Source organism: Andrena cerasifolii, chromosome 5 (genome assembly GCF_050908995.1).
Source record: "Andrena cerasifolii isolate SP2316 chromosome 5, iyAndCera1_principal, whole genome shotgun sequence".
NCBI classification, from domain to species: domain Eukaryota; kingdom Metazoa; phylum Arthropoda; class Insecta; order Hymenoptera; family Andrenidae; genus Andrena; species Andrena cerasifolii.
In genome coordinates, this window is record NC_135122.1 from 14,033,524 (window position 1) to 14,051,264 (window position 17,741).

The 17,741-nt window shown below is 48.5% G+C and overlaps 1 protein-coding gene and 1 long non-coding RNA gene across 3 annotated transcripts in view; one reads left to right on the plus strand and one right to left on the minus strand.

Annotated features, from left to right (window-relative positions):
• Plexa (plexin A) overlaps nt 1-17,741 on the minus strand; it is a 240,341-nt gene that overhangs the window by 189,818 nt on the left and 32,782 nt on the right. The gene's annotated exons all lie outside the window — the stretch shown is intronic.
• LOC143368672 (uncharacterized) lies at nt 13,875-17,338 on the plus strand. Its single transcript, XR_013085280.1, has 3 exons — nt 13,875-16,210; nt 16,277-16,527; nt 16,618-17,338. It is a non-coding gene; the product is annotated as an uncharacterized LOC143368672 (long non-coding RNA).

A 17,741-nucleotide genomic window follows, 5' to 3' on the forward strand; every position in this document is an offset into this window, starting at 1 on the left:
TTCGCCAAAAAGCTGACCAAAATGCAATTTTCAAAGTATAAAACACCGTTCTGCTACTATGGCACATTTGTTGTATACATTGTAATGTAACAAATACTGTTTGAAAAATTAAAATATAGTAATCAGTTATTATTATATAAACCTTCAAAGTTGGCTTAGTTTCTTGGTCCTTAATGACTTGATATTTCTATCATTTTTAATGTATCACACAAAGTTTCATCGAAGGAATTCATTTGTGAAATGTTTTACCATTAAAATATGTGTTATAAACAATAAATTTGCATAGCAGCAGTCCAAAATATTTGTACATTTACCCGTGTATTTCCCTTCCCAATATATCGTACATCTTAGTCCTCCCTTAATAAAGAACGAGGAAAAAAGTAATATTATACGCTTTTAGACGCAAAGAGAAGAAATTCTTTATTTCAAGTACCGATTTCATTCAAATTTGGTGTGTATCTTCAATACACATGTTGCTATAGCCCGTACTAGAATGAATGCAGAAAACAGAAATCATCACGTTTTACGAAAAAAAATACGTAAAAGACAATATTTATGCAAGCGGTATTACATGCTCCATTATGAATTTGATATTTTCGATGACACATTTGATATCAGCGACCTCGAAAACCCTTGTATACCAATTTTTGTACAAATCGGAAGATGCCTTCATATTTTGGGCCAGCTTTTTGGCGAATTAGACCACTGTGCGACGTTTCCGGTCGAAACGTCGCGGAACATTAAAAATTCCGGCGTCGCGCGAATAGACGGAAGCAAACCGTCGGCAGGCGCGCTTGTAGTCCTGTAGGAAACTGCATTAGATAGGGCCACACTAACGCAGGGCAAAGGGGACCACGTTTACTCTTCGAGCTGCCACGGACCGACATTTCATGAAACATAAATGCCGGCATATCCGTTCGCTCGAAATCCCAGGCGGGTCGTTTTCGCTACCTCATTTCTATACTCCATTACCGTTGTCATTAAACCGCCTCGACATCGAAAGCCCACCGCCCACCGGCGCTCTCCGCCGTCGCCGTTACGTTCCCCCGCGTTTTATTACGATTAAGAGTCCTGGGCTGGAGCCCGGGAGCGCGCCGCGGGATCCCCGAGCTCTCGCGACCCATCCGCCGCCGCCGGAGCAGATGTTTTCGGGGCTGAAATGGGGCGAGACTCGAAACTCGGCAACAGAAACACCGACCAATGCGTCGACGGGGGACCCACCGACCGTCCATCCTAAGAGACTTATGGTTTAAGGGTGGAAACGGACGAAAAACCCTGGGTAGAAGGAGACGGGGGAAAGCGAGGGTGCGCCGCGCCGTGGGGATTGAAAACTGGCTATCGATTGCCGTTCTTCGAGGAGTTTGCAGGAAATATCCTGGTAATTACGTTTACTATATAGGGATGGTTCTCAGCATCGGTTATCTGCGTCCCTTATTACCTACCAGCTGGGTAGGTTCGATATGAAAAAGGTAAAGAACGTGGAGCATGCAATGGAACGTATCGTGCATGCTATAAAAGCACACCCTCGCCCCAGGAGACACCCTACGTAGGAATTTTCACCAGTTATTCCTGTAACAGTTTCCATCCTGCTAGAAACGTGTCAAAGACGCTAGATGAAGAAGAAGAGGGGAGGAATCCAGCCTGATACACGGGGGTTCCTAGGGTGGAGGGCAAGGGAAGAGCAGGGGACGAGCAGGGGTGTGTTTCTGCACAAGGCTCCCCGGTAAGCTCGATGCCTGTTAAGTTTCTCGTTCTATCGTGCGCCGAAGCCCCGAGGGACGTCGAAGCTTTGGGGTTCGCCGAGAGAGGATCGACCCAGCCTGTACACTCTCAACAACGTCCTGCTTAAACTCCGGGGAGGGTAAAGGGGGCACCGTTCGCTCCCCGCGGGGTGCGTGGGCTGGAGACGACGGGGACAGGCGACGAAACCCAATGGACCGCCGAAAATGCACGACCCGCAAACACGTCGCTCCGAACAAAGGACATTGTTGGGCCGAAATAATTGCGCTACTGTCGGTAATAATGCTGCCAGATGCCTAAACGGCGAGAATCCGCCACCGAGTGGCATCCTTTATAAAACGCAGCCACCGACCAGAAGAGGCTGGGCAGCAGAGTCAATGTTATTCCAGTATAACGACGGGGATGAAAATCTGGAAATTGTAACGCCTGTAAAGCGTTCGTACTCGGCGAGGAACGAGGCGTTCCACCCCCCTCCATTAAAAATGCATCAATCACCGTTAACGGGGCATCGAGAATGCTAAGTAAAAGGAGCAACAGAGTGTCCGGTTGCATTTAGGATGCATCGCGACAGCCTGACAGTTTTTGATGAATCGGTGTACTCGAAACGATACCGAAGAACGCGGGGAGAGCAAGCGGCGTGCCAGCAGCCAGGAAAATGGGCCATTTCGTTGGCTATTTACGAAACGCTCGGGGAAAAGATTCGCGAAAGGGTGTGGGGGCAGAGAGAGGGGGATGAAAAGATGGAAAGAACGGTCGGTGGATAGTGGCGCATCATAGAGATCGAGGATAGCGGAATATCGTTACCAGGCACCTGTCACGGTGGCACGCGACTTGACGACTTTTCGTTTCGCTAGGAAAACTCGTACAACGCTTTTCCATCAGTATGAAACAGCGTCGTGTCAGCCCCCACTTGACAACCGCGTAACAAATCACCGTGGATATGATGCCCCGCCGTCCACGGGAAGGGATCTCGCGCAGAAATTTATCACGGGGCGAAAATTTACTTGGTGTCTTATTTTTTTTTTTCGGGGCTCGGAAAATATATTATGGTTTTTACATGGGAAGGCTGGGTAGATCGACAACGGTGATTTGTGCCCCGGACGTGAGGGATAGTGTGTCTCTTTTACCGTGTCTATGTAAAAGGACGAAATTTTAAATCGACTTTGCCGGGGCCCTTGCAACCCGAAACGTTCTCCGGAAAAAATTCCTTCGCGGCTCCGAGAATATTCTATGCTTCAAACGATGGAGGGTTAAAGCCAGTCGCCACAGCCGAACAGCTAGTATTATTCTCGTAAACGAACGAATTTTTCAAGCAACCGTTTATTTAACACGTTGTAAGGGACTTTTAAATTACTAGCAGCGTTCTCGCGCGGAACCCCAGCGCCAGCCCGCCTCGAGCACCGGGCGAGTTAAGGCTTTTTCATCCACCTAATCCAGTTTTGATTATAAATCACTTAAAGCCGTCGCCCTGACGGCGAAACGAAGTTTTCGAAGGCTGTGGAGCAGCTCTATATTTACGGACTTGCCAGTCCGTAATTGAAGGATTTATCTAAGGGGAAAAAAGCCACCACGAGAGACAGGCATCGCTTTTTTGTTATCCACCGTTCGACTACATTGGGCATCGGCGAGCATAGTTACCACATTCCCTTGCACTTGTGTAGTTAGTATACTAACTCCGCGAGATCCACCCGCAATACGTTTGCACCGCCACGATTATCTTCTAATTCTAGAACGCCTATCACGTTACGACTTTGATATCGCGATGCGATGAATCAAATGCGACTATCATTTGGAGCAGACAACTCCATCGCTCGAGATGCATTCTGCTTCCAAAGCGAAGAACGCCAGAGAATCTCACGTAACAGCCAGGAAATGTTTATTTTTCCAGTCGTCGGATTTCAAAGCGATCCGTCGACTAATCAGAGTGAGTCACAAGGCAGCGTCTTGTCGGTGAATTAGAGTTGATTCGCGCGTCTACGTGCGGCGATACACGGGGCGAGAAGAGGAGGCACCTAAACGCATGGCAACGTCAAATAACAACAAGTACATTACGTCAGGTTAGCATGATTCATGCGAGATAACGTGGTACCGAGATAATTACGGTTGTTAGGAGCAAACAAAGCGGAGGCGCGCAGCCACGGAACCGCCGTCTCTATCGACCGGTCGAATACACTTCGACAATCGACGCCGCCACAATCAACGCCGATTCAGTCCGCGAAACGTCTGATATTTCACGGGGATAAACTGCGGTGGTCGTTGAAAAAATGCTAGGAATCGCGCCTCGCGACCATAACTTAAGTACTGTTTTTAGACTCACTCGTGATGCACGATTGCTTTCGATGTTTCATTTGAGGACCCTGCTGCAAGAGGGGTGCAGCTCCAACTTTACCAAGTTCGAAAATTAGAAAATTATGAAATTTAAAAAAAAAACTAGAAAAAACTGTTTATAAAATTATTGCTTGGACCTAACATTAAAAAGAGAACACTAATTGAAAAATATATATTTTTATACAATAAGTAATAGTTATCGAGATGTTAAGTTTTTATTTCTACTTTTGGCGAATTTTGCATATCTGGAGCATTTGTATTGCGCAAAATAGTGATGGGGTGCAGATTCAAAATTTGCAATAAATCGCTCATTTATTATCGGAAAGATGTAGAATTGTTTTTACATGTATTACACGGCATAACTCAAAAACTGCAAGATCTTAATTTCTTTCCTAAACAATTCCCATTGATCTACATATCACTGTAAAAGCAGCGATAGCTTTTGCCTCATAACTCGCAGGGTCACTCCAAGTTTCCAAGGTGAGCCCTCCAAAATCATCGGTCAATCTCATTCGCTTCTCCGTTATCAGTAGGTGGACTTTAAAAAACGCGAGCCAGCGCGACCGCGTGTCTCGAGCGTACGTCCCGGCTACCCAGAACAATGGAAAAGTCGAGGGAAATGCGACGGGGGATGGGGTGGAGACAGGGAAGAGTGACGTCAAGACAGCAGCATTAGGGGAAAAGTGAAAAAGCGAGGCTCGGTACGAGAGGCAACGAATGTCTTAAGTCTCGCGCGCAACTTCGGATGGGAAATGGTGAGCCGTGCTTGTTTGGTCGTCGTGCAAGTGCACGAGTGAAAAAGAGGGTTACACGAGGGGCGAGGTCGGAGGAAAGGCGTGAGCGGAGGAGGTATGAAAGACTGGCGCGAAGGAAAGAAAGAAAAACGAGCCACGGAACGGAGAGAAAGAACGCGGGCGAGGGGAGGGTGACGGGAAAGGACCGCGATTGTAAATGAAACAGAGGAAGAGAGGGCGAAGGGCGTACGTGTGGAACGGAACGAAATTCTTGCCCAACTGTACCATGGTATTAACCCAGTTCAACCTGGGCATTATTGATTTCGACGCCGGCCAGACGGTGTGAAGCAAGTTTCATTCTTAATACTGTTCGAGCCTTCGACGCGTGAGCGTGCAGTTCGTTGCCAGCCGTGCAACGAGGGATCGATTATCGGAAACTACGTCGAGGGCACGTTGCCCCGGATTCTCGCCACCCGCGAAATCCCGCGCGTTACAGCCCCGCGATCCACGTATGCCCCGTTAGTTTCTTATTATATCGCCGTTATCACGACCGTCTAGCTTCCGGGAAAACGACCGTGGAAATCACTTCTGTAACATCCACGCCGCGACGACACCGGCCGCACGTCCGTTTCCGTTGCAATATGGTTGCTTCCGAACGATTTCATTCCGCCAACTGCTGGACAATTGCGCCACCGAGGAGCACACCCTCGCGAGGCTCGGGACTCGGTGGCACTTGGCGATCGGGAGATCGTTTAGAAGGAACGTGGAAAGTAGAAACGCAGGTTTTGGAGACGGAAGCGGACAACGCGGGACACAAACGTCCGCCAAAGTCCGGCTGCGACGATCACCGTGCGTCGACCTCTGCCTTTCGAATTAATTATCATACCCGATTGTCGCGGACCATTCGCGTTAGTCACGCGCTTCGGGAGAGCATAAAGAACGCGGCTTTCATCTGGCCGGGTCGTTTGCTCGAAAATTTCAGCGGGTTAAGCGAGCGCGACGAATTCCTCGGGAGAAAGTGTCGCGGTACGTACTATTTAAAACGACGGGAACCGTTCGTTTGTGAAAAGCAGCGGTCACGCCTCGGAAATTGTCCTTTCGAAGGTACGCTGTTGAGCTGCGGAGAGTTTAGGAACTTGCCGATCGAAACGCGTCGATACATTCGCAGAGAAGTGGAGTTAGTGAAGCGGGTGTTCGAGTGAGCTTTGATAACCGATATGCATGTGCTACCCCCTGTATAGAATTACTGTTCCTGTATCCATATACCTTTGAAAATGATGCTTATTTAATCACTGTCGCGTAACCACCACTCAACCGCATGCTAACGGTATCCGAATACCATCTAGCAGTTCTTAACATAGCTTCCTATGGATTTTCTCGCGACTAAGGCCCCCTTCTCAGAACTCAAAGAAGAAGCAAACATTTTTTAACGAACGTTTGCTTTGCACCCTTTTATACACCTTGTATCAGAATCTCCCAAGCTTTTTTGGCTCACCGCCCCCTTTTTAAATTTTTGTTTCTTTAACTATCTATATTATCACAATTTCCAAATGCAGCTGTGCATGTCATTTTGTAATTTTAAGAAGATTGGAAACGAACAAAATAACATAACTAGAAACAGATATTTTAAGCTAACTATTTATTAAAATAAAGCAATGAATTAAGGAATTACACAGAATCAAATAAACTTGCATTTTGTGCGTGTCCTTGGAATGAAAAGCTTGGACCGACAAAGAAGCGTATAAGTCACGTATAAAGCCACAACTGGCGGGCATACTCTCGATGAATCAGGCTTCTGATAGACTCGCGAACAAAGCTGCGTTTCATGTATCGATGACTTCGGAGGCATTCCCACCAGCAACGCGTCACTTTCGGCCGAAAACGTCGCGCTTATTACTCGCTAGGTTTCGAAACAGCATTTCCCAGCGTTCCGCAACAATCACGCCTCATAAAGTGGAATAAAAGGGGGTGGATCGTTGGCGGAACTCGCTCGGAGCAATTCGGCAAGTGTAAAGTCGAAGACACACCGGTGTTTTCTGCGTCATTAGGCGAGAGAGATTTGAAAGTCCCGTTCATTAAAGATTATATGGAGATCGGATGCAAATGGCATGCAAATAATGTTGCACACTTTTTCTGCCGCGGTATAATGCGTTGCGCGGCGCGAGGCACGGGCGCCGATGGTGTAATCGCGGCTCCGCATCCACCGATCTGGCTAAAAGCCGCTAACGAAATTACGCGTTAACGGAGACACTGAATTACGATGAAAAATCATGGTTGCTGCCTCGTCACTCCCACCACACCTCTCTCGGCTCATTTTCTCTGCGCTGCAAAAAGAAGCAGTCCAAGCGAAGGTTCGACTAACCGCAAGCGGCTGGGAGCCCGGCTCGATGTAACACAACTCTCAAGGTGAACCGTTGCCGAGACATCGTATCCGTTTTATGTAAAGCGTTTACCAGCAATGCGCCCTCCCGCGTTCCACAGATCCAAGATAATCGGTTCGCCGGCTTGTACAAACATGATCGGCGGGAATTATTTCCTGGATCGGCCCCCGCGGCCCGTTAATATTCAATAATAATACTTTATCGCGGGCGCGCGGCCCGCAAACGGCTACCTACGGCACGAGATCGATGGCGGATCGAAGATCGGGTGAGGGGGAGGGTGGCCATTCGAAGGAGGGATGCTGCGAACGATCCCTGGGTCCGCGACGCGGAAGGGAAGTCATCCGTAGCCAATCAACGAGACCAAACACCGTTCTCGTATTCCGGAATGCGAATCGAGCGGCGATCACGATGTTCCGAGCGTTGTCTCTCTCTCGAGACGGAGCATCGGGGCGCGATCCGGCCGTCCCGAAAACGCAATCACGGCGAAGGAAGAACGAAAACTAATTATCCTCCACGATTATTGCCCGCCCCGCAGCGATCCTGTCTATTAATCCCCGGTTAAATCGCGCCCTTAACGTTCCAACGAAAGTTAGCGCGATCGTAAAAAGTTCATTCTTCCGCGGCCAATGAGACGAGCCCGATGCTATCGCTGCTCGTAATACCTCTCGCGTTCCGTTAACGCCAATTACACGACAAATAAAATCTCCCGTCCCCTTCAATTAACCGCTATGCCTCCCAGAATACGCTCGCCCGCTCGTTCGATGCGAGGCGCGATAAATAAACGCGCGGGTAGGTATCGTACATCAGAGCTGGCTAATTTCCTCGGATAAGTCCCTTCGCGTTTCTCGCGGAGAACCAAAAGGTTCGGGTGAGGGTTTTTGCGCGATAACCCAGCACGATCGTCGAGCTGCGCGCGCGCGCGCGTATGCAAAGGACGCTGGGCTTGAAGGCACGGGAAGGCCGGGCAAAATTGAAAATTGCACGGACGGACAGTAGTTATGGTAATGCAGCGCGTTATTGGCGAGCGAGGATAATTTTCGAGCCGATTCCAGGGGTAGGGGACGCAGCTGCATCGCTCGCGGGATCATTAAAATCAAAGAGCTGCGTTTAATTCAGACATCAGCGGATGGATCGGCCACGTATTTGCTCGACGTGGCTTCGGGAATAATCCCGGCGCTGGTATGTTCCGATTAGAAGGATAACTGATCGCGATTGCTCGATACCTTTGACAGTGGGAATGTCACAGGATCTTCCGTCCGAGTACGAAGTCTCTGAAAATTTTTTGAATTTTCTGTGGCAAGTGTCGGAGCACTTGATTCCACGCGAACAGTCGCGAAAAGCTAGAAGCATTCGGATCCCATCGATGGCTCGCATCGTATTGGTCGGAGAGGTATCAGTATCAGTCTTTGACGCGAAATGCCACGCTCTCGTCACAGAGCCAAACACTCCGCGTATCATCAATAAGCATTATGGCAATCTGGTCGCAATTACAGGCACCGAGGCTGCACGCGTTCACTTTCGCAATCGCGTAATTCAAATATGGCTCCTTAAGCGCGCAAGCGCGCGGTCTCGGGCGCGCGGCACGGCCGTGATTAATCGACGAGCACGTATGGAAGTCATAATCGCCGTTTATGTCAGCCCGCTAATAAATCTCTTTTTAAAACGGAGACACCGGCGCACTTGCTCGAACGAAATCGATTAATCATCCGCGAACAATCGGCCGAACAATGAACGGTGGGCATCGTTTATAAACATAAATCGCCCGGCGTTTCGTGAATGGCCACGCGCAGATCTGCAAGCGTTATAATACAACGCTGGGAACGTATTAATCGAAGGTCCGGGCGATCGGATCGCGGTGAAACGGAGATGACACGACCAGACAGCGAACCGTTCGAAATCGGAATGTGCACCGTCAGGCCGCATTTTTATCAGCTTCCTGCGTCCCACTGCCCTTATCCTCAGTTCACAGCGACTTCCGGCCTGTGCTCGTCCCCGCGTGACGGGGAACGACACGCGATTCTTTCCACGAGCGATTAGAATCGCTGTAAGAAGCCCCTGTAACGCGTTGTAAGCATCGGTAAACAATGAACGGCAACAGGATCGTTACGTATCGCGCACTGGTCCTAATTAAATCAGATTCCACGGAGCCAACGTACCACATAATTGCTCGAGATTCTATCCACTGGGAATCGATTAAAGAGTCGCAACTGCAACGGCCTACAGTGTGCCACGAGATATTGCGCGTTCCGCGAATGCGATATCGGAGTCGACAGATGGTTACCGTGAATATTGATATCATTGATTTATAGTATCTGGCTGAAACAATTCTTCAAAGTTTACTCTCTCTCTCTCTCTCTCTCAATACCCGCAGGCTTTTTAAGAGCTCTGTATATTCTAATCCCGGCACGTTCTCTTCTACGCGCCACTATGTAGGCAGCAAAAACTGGTAGGATGGCCGGCTGTATCGATCATTTAGCGATCCAACGTCTGCGCTCACGGTAATGAGTGAGACTAACGCGGTGATGACATCGAGCAAAAATGATCCCACACACCGGTAGTCTGCTCTCTAATTATGCGTTCGGCAAGCACGGCAATCGCGCCAATAACTCGCAAGCACGATCGTCCTCCGTGTAATATAATATTCTGTTACGTATTATAAATCGTAGAAGCGTGACACGAGCATCAAGGCGATCCAGACGGTCTCGTTGCCGCATCACCGCGAACAACTAAGTGACCGATCGCCGATGAATCGCCGGGCTCGTGTCGCGATCTCGTCGAGGATTTTCCAGGATGTTGAAAAGCCGGCGAGAGAAGGAAACAAGGAAAATAATTTTCGCGTCGTTTCGTTCTTTGGCCAGAAATTAAATCCCATCCCGAGGAACAATGCTGCGCGTGCAGTTGCGTCGCAGCCGCGCGGAAAATTATTTTTTGCAGACGCCCCTCGGATTATTTTCTTCGGAGCAGACGAGAGAGAGAGAGAGAGAGAGAGAGAGAGAGAGAGAGAGAGAGAGCGGCGGAGGTTCAAAGGTAGCGAAAGAAAGATGGAGGAGGAAAAGGATAAAAACGAGAAAGTCGCAAAAACGGCTGAGAAATAAAGAGCGTTTCTTTCAGGCGTGTACGCGCGCACCGGGCACAGAAAGAAACGAAAAATATAATTTACCGCTTTTATCGTGCTGCCCGGGCGTACTTCGTTTTCGCTCCGAAATAATTGTAATTCGTTTTGCTCTCTCGTGCGCTGAGAGCTTTCTTTCTTGCTTTCAAAGCGGCTGGCAGGAGATAGATAACGGGAGGAGACTCGTACGTACGACGCTGCTATTTGGCGAGAAACAGGAGTATCCAATAGATTGCAGTGTTAATAATGAATTTCAATTAGCAGGCTGCTAGTAAACCCGACGAATTTATCGGAAGAAATCCTACCACCCTCCTACGCGAATCCCTGCCAACCATCCCCCAATCTCCGCCCCTTTCCAACCCCCCCTCTGGAGAGAGAAGCGATACGATCGGTCCATTATTTCGCTCAAAGGTGAAATCATTTTTGCCCGTTTGATCTCTCGCGCTATTATTCCCTCTGGTTCACGTTCCTTCCTTCCTGTATCGAAAGGACGCGAAAAAGGAAAGAGGGGGGGGGGGACAGACCGAGAGAAAGCAGCCGAGAGAGGAGAGAAAACGAGGGGTCGCGGAGTGAGTTACAGAGTATAACGTCGGCCAAGGATGACGGCTCGTATAGCGCCAAGTCCCCTCGTAATAACGGTTCGCCGTTTTACAGCTGGTCGACTCCTTTATTCGAGGATCCACCACGTGGATGGAAGGATCCGAGGCCATTCCACGACAGAATTTCCTCGGCAAGGAGGGGGGCTGACGGGGGGTTGGGGAGGGGGGGGGGGGGGCGACATCCCGTACTGCAATTTGCTCGGGTGTAGCCGCGGCGAAGGCCGTTTTATCGCCCGGGTAAACTTGTCAGACGGGGATGAAGCACGCCTGGTGTTGCCAATGGAAAACCACCCCCTCCGCCACTTCCTCCTCCTGTGGCCAAGTGTCCCGCAGGTGATACTGCGGTTGATTAACACGCGAAATTGTGCTCAGACCGTCTTCCGGTGCCTTTTCCCACCCCCGCCGGGGAAAACGTCATACCGGGCTCTCTCTATCTCTCTATCTCTCGGTGCAGCTTCTCGCCGCGATGAATATGTATGATCCAAATATCGAGCAGGACCATTATCGTGAACTACGGTGGGGTGGCACGGCACGCTGCTCCAACCAGAAAATTACGCAATTTCCCTGGACGACCCCGGACGCGGCAGAAAGAAGCCATCCGCGAGAAAGCAGCGAGATTCGTCGGATCCGTCGAGGCGCATCGTTTTGCACGGTTGCATGCGCGAACGACCACTTACGCATCGATTATACACCCGGTTTCTGCGGAATTCCGAACCCTCGCGGGCACACAAGAAGTCGCCCCTCGACGGGAAAGTGCAAGTACACAGACGGAGGGGGCCTCGAGGCCAAGAACAAAACCAGGAATGCGATCGTTTCGAGCAGGCCTCGGATCCCCTGGTCCCGTGCCGTTGAAAGCCGACCGGGGGGCCCCGAAACGAGTTCCAGGAAGAGAGAGAAAGAGCCCCGCGACGACGGGAAAGAGATCCGCGCAGAGCGTGGAGCCGCAAGGACGCGAAGGAAGAAGGGACCCGCTCGCCGTCGACAAAAGCTAATTTCACTTCGCACCTCCCGTGTTCCCTGTTCTACGACCTGCGTGAATCGCCACCAGACAAAGGGGAAAAACGTTTCTCTTTTCCCTCGTAAATGGCTGCCAGATGGGAGGGGTTCGAGGAAACCGCGGAGCCTGAGAGGAAGCTTCGAAAGATCGCTCCAGAACGTGGATATTCCGACGCGACGATTAAAGTCACTCGAATTTTAAACCACTTGTGGCGTGTACGAGGCAGCAACTGGTCGAAGATTAATGGGCCGTGGCGTTCCCCCGGGAAACGCGTGAAAAAAAACCCAGCAACGGGCGTTAATTGCTAGAAAATACAGAGACGCCAGGCGGGCACGCGATGATTCCTTAAAGACTGTTAATCGTTGTTCGCGCTCGCTGTCACGGAATCCAATGCGAGACTTCAACGACGCCGAATAGAGCTCAAGATTCCTCATTACCCAGCTCGCCGAGGAGATGAATTATTCATAATATCGTGCTAAGCGACTGGGCCGAAGAACCGTCGAAAAGCGCACAAACAATCGCGGCGATGTAATTAATTGCCAGCCGGGGTGGGTTTCCGAAGGGACGTTTTGGTAACGCGGGGCGAACGTTGCCGGGCGAAATCGCGCCGACGCTTCGCTCCTTAACGAACTGTGAAAAAACCTGGCGTCGGTGTTTTTTAAACGCTTCCACCGCGGCGCTCGGTTCACTCTGGAAAACCTCTCCTAGGATTCGCAATTAAAACGCTATGACAAAGAGCCGCCGCCAAACGATTGCGCGGCGCCATTAAAAATTCATCAGAACAAGCGAAACGATCGGATGTTCAATAATGGACTGGGAAAGAGTTGAACGCACGGAGTCCATCACGAAGCAGAGCTCGTCTAACTTAACCAGGATCCAACTGTTTCATGGAAATTCAATTGCCCGAATGATTTCTTAGATAGCTCGTGGTGCTGTCAAATTCATTGTCAAGTGAACTCCGCTTAACTATGGATTATGCACGATGTGACGCTAATTTAGTAGTCTTATCATCACTGTTGTAAGATAAATTTTAAAAGTTACGGTGTGAGAGTTAATAGATGTCTTTAATTAAGGGGGAGGTCGGTAGAGAACGGTCAAAGCAACATGCTTCATTGGGAATTTTTTCGCAGCCACGGCACCCGACTTTTTTTTTCCTATGCCGAACGAGTCGTTGCGAAATAAGGCTTCGTTGCTCGTAAAGGAAGGCGAACGCCGTGTTAAGTCATCGCTTAAGCGCGAGCCATCGGCACCGATCGAAGGTTTGCTGAGGATTTCGAGTGTGCTCGAATGGATCGTGTCTAATAATAGGGAAGAGTCACATCTACCTGTCGATTGCCGCGTCAAAAATACCCGGCGCATTGTTCGCGCGACATTCTTACTCTTTCGGAATGCCGTTCTCGTAGGATGCCATACGTGCGCCGTATCTTTGCAAATGCTGGACACACCAGCGGCACGCGAAACCAGCGAACCCACACACCGCCAAGAATAAAGCAACAACGTCTCTTAATCCGATTGCGTCGTTATGCCGCGCAATATCGAAATTCGATTCGACCAGAGCACACGAGGAACTCGCTGCAATTTATACAAACACCGCACAAGCGCTTAAAGCAACGACGGTCAGTTTATTCGAGTCCCGGCAGCGGTCTAACTAAAGTAGCAGAACAATTAACGCAACTATTAAAATCCACCCACCGGCTATTAAGGGCACACTCCATTAAAAATGGATTAACGTTTTCTAACCAAATCACTATAAATTATGCGGAATAACGGCGGCTTATCGGAAAACCGATCTCGGATAGGAGCCTGCAAATAAATAAACCAGACGTTACCTACGTTTTTCTCGTTATTCACTAGCCAGTGGGTCTCGCATCTATTCTGGGTTTCCAAGAGATCCGTGCCCTTTCGGCTCGCCGCTGTTTCGTCTAACTGCGCTGATTGCTGTGCGATAAAATTGTTCGTGGCCACCTGATAAGGCGGCACTTGCCACCTTGAATTCGCAGAAGCCGCGATAACAAATGGCGCGGCAAAAATCGAGAGTTAGCACTCGCACAGACCGCCGAGCAACGCCGCGCGCAAACTATGCTAACGCGCACCGTGGAAAAATCAACTGGGAGTACTGGGACCTTGCACGAATGACTACCTAGACAGTGAATCATTCGCGCGACGACCAACAGCGCATGGCTGTTCGCGCGACTCATTCAGCTGTTCCGTGCGCTTCTTCGTCCTAGCTGGTACGATAATCATTAGCGATGGGATCAAGCGCGATGTATGAACAGTGCGAAAGAAAAGGGGCAGTCTTTCGGGAATATTTTCCGAAGGTTCAGCTCAATTATTCGAAGAGGGAATTGAAGGTCGACGAGAGTGTTTATTTACTTCAAACACAGTGACTTTGAGATTATCTATAAAGAAAGAATTAGAAAGAATTTGATGCAATTAGATCCTAAACGAAGACCGACTAGGAAAAGTTACTCCGTAATATGTTGATTCGATTTCACTTTTGAAGACTCTGCTCTTAGTTACGAAGATAATGAGGCGGAGATTCGAGTACATTCCAACAGATTTCGATAACTGCTCGCGGCAGACTTGATTCCATCGCTATCGTGAATTCCAGCTCTCGGCAGTCGCCATGGTAAAGATCAAGGTACGTTTACGCAATAAGAATCTTTAAGAGCGTATAAATTAACCCACAGAATCCCAATGTCCTCGTAAAAGAATTCCGCGGTGTTTCAGGAAATGTTGCATCTTTCAAATGTTAGCTTGTTATCGCGACCGCGAGGATAGCTTTCCCGTCGCAGAGCTTCGACGAGCGTAGCAAACAGAGAGGCATTTCGTGGTCCAACGTTTCCTATTGTTGCTCACCGCTTACTCGTCACTTGCAATTGAACATTTATCCCCAACGCACGCATAGGCTGGTGAACGCGGCGAGTATCGGGCGGACAATGTTATCAGGGACACGCGTTATGCCGCGATTATGCCTGGAAATTGATTAGCCCATTCATACTTTCGGCTCAGCCTTCCACCCATTCATGGCTGGCTACGTGCCTCTTCGTTTAGCGCACCGGCGACGACTTTTGGTCACAGTACGTGCATGGACGTACACTAACGGCAAGAAGTTTGCGACCACTTCGCCTACGGCTTCTGTAGTTTATGATTGAAATACGACTAAGTAATTAACTAAGTAATCGGGGAAACGTCCGGTAGGATAAGTAGCTGGACTTTCGATCCAAATATTGCTAGCCTTCCTACATGAAATATGAAGAATATTTTGCAAGCTTAATAAGAAGTTAAAAACACAGGCGAGTCATACAATGAACCAGTAAACTGAAAATATTTCTAGCATGAAGATAGATCACTTAGAACCGTAGATTCGGCAGTTGAGAGCAATGAGATTCGTCGAAACTGCCGTCTAGTCCACTTTAAGGTTCCGTGCATTCCTCAACGGGAATAACAAAGAAACCAACTGAGAAATGAGATAGGTACACCATACGACCCTAAGCCGTCGCTCCCTCGCCTTTCTTTTCTCACGTTTTTTCGAGCCGATTGTCTCAGCGACGAACTTGTTTACTTTATCGTGCGACCGAGTCGACGGCCTTCTCAATTTCGCTGACCACGCAAGGAGTGCGAGTGGAAGAGAAATAGGGAAGTGGGTCGAACCGTTCTGCCGTTAAAGTAAACATGCTCCGAGCATCCGAGGCAAGGACATTGGAAAAAACCTCTGAAAATAAGGAGATCGAGCCTCGCTTGCGGTCTGCAGCTATCCATCTCACTCCGCGTTCGGTCGCTCTCCTATTCCTACCGAAGAATTCACCTGAAATAGGACACCGTGCACTGCTCTTCGTCGTTCTGCCCCGATCGGAATATGAAACTGCATTATACTTCTGTTTCCTGGCACACGTAAATCCATTGATTATGGATTTCATCTGCATAAAGCAGTGGGAAGAGTGAAGGAGAAGTCGTAAAACAGATCTCATCGATGAGGTAAAGACATACTCGGGCACTTTCAGCCGAAGGTGAACGCTTTCAAGAATTCTACCAAGAGAAATATGCATATCGAAAGCTATAACTACCAAATCGATATAAATATGTACCTACATAACTGTACGCACTTGATTAGCCTAGACCTAGATCATTCCACGTCTCTGATGTGTTTCTTGGAATACCGTTGCCGATTCTGAACCGGCCTGTAATGTTAGTCAACGATACACAATCAAGATAAATTTAGCCGCGGGATTATATCACTGTTATTATCTCGACCTGGTAGTCCTCTCTCTTTTAATGTCGCCAGATCTGTTGGTTTTCAATTTGCACACGCATCAACGGTAAGTATGATAGATGCGCAGTGCCAACTACGAATATTTATGCTAATTTGTTAAGCCTCCTGATAGACGGGTTCGCCGGGGGAACACGCGCGCGCGACTCAAACCGCCTGAAAGCGTGACAGAGGAGAAACGGCGAACACATTGATCGTCGCCCACAGATTATCATTGTGATTCTCGGATTTGAACGACCTCTACGGCTAGGAATTTCGTTTTCGTAGGGGAGACGTTATGGTGGAAACATTTTGAAGGAAATTCGGAGAAGCTTGACTGGATCTAAAATTCAGAAAGTTTATATTCCATCGGGCGCGATATGAAACGTGTGTTTTTACGAACAGTTGTTTATTAATTCGCGACGTTTATGTTAAAGCAAAAATTGTATGGGTCCCGTGAATTTATTTAATCCGCAGATACGTGTTTCACACTATGGATGCAGAAGTAACAAGACGCGAGGGCAATGTTTACGACATCACGGAATTAGTTTATCGTATCTTTGCGCGAGGCCACGTAGAAGTTGCCGATAACTGTCGATGAAAGGTTAAACAGTACAGAGCGGTTGAAATATGAATGCAGGGTATATGTATAATAAAGCGAATTCTGACGAGATCATTTTGCAATGAAAGTACCGCGTGAGACGTTAACGGCAATGGAATATATTTCAAATACATTAGAGAATTTAACGCGTACAAGAGTTATTTGCATGCATATGGAAATATACATGTTTCAGAAGCACACTTTTCCATAATTTATTTCCAAGCTACTTATATTCCACTTTTCCTAGAACTATAGGCTTAAAAATACCGATACGAATCATAAAGATCTCGCTCCATTGACGTAAATTATAAAAAAAAAATTGACATGAATAATTGCCTTTTTCGAGAAGCACGTCAGACTTCCTAACACCGCCACCTAAAATACTAACCCTTCCCGAAGCTCCACATAATATGCCCGCGATGACTAACCGCCAACATTTAATGCGATCGCAGATAACAGCGGTCGAAATTCTCGGAACAGAGGGCCGATACGTTCCCGTACACATTTCTCAGAATTACCCCGCGTAGGTATATTCTACTTGACCAAGCAACTTCGATCACGAAACAGAATCATACCGTCGTCGAAGAAAGAAACAAAGAAAACAGGGAACACGTCAACGGGCAACATGCAACAATATAACAATAAAGCATGGTTTCGCGATTACTCATAGATAACGGTCTCGAGTTGACATTTGAAAAAAAATCTACTGCGATTAGTCACCGCCTGAAAATCCATCAGGCCCCATGGCCTCTGTTTACAGAATTACGACAGCGCAGATGCTACGACAATTATCTCTAACAATAATCATAAAGTTATACAACGAGTGAAAACAAAGAATTTCAAGGCGTGGTGGACGAGCGAGAAACGCTCGGGCATTTCTGTTGGAGCAACCGGAAGCGCCCCTCCGCGACAAGGATGAAGCGTACAGAAGGTCACGTGACATTCGACCACTTGAAAATAAAAAAGAAACCGCCATTTTAATGAATACGAAATCCCCGTG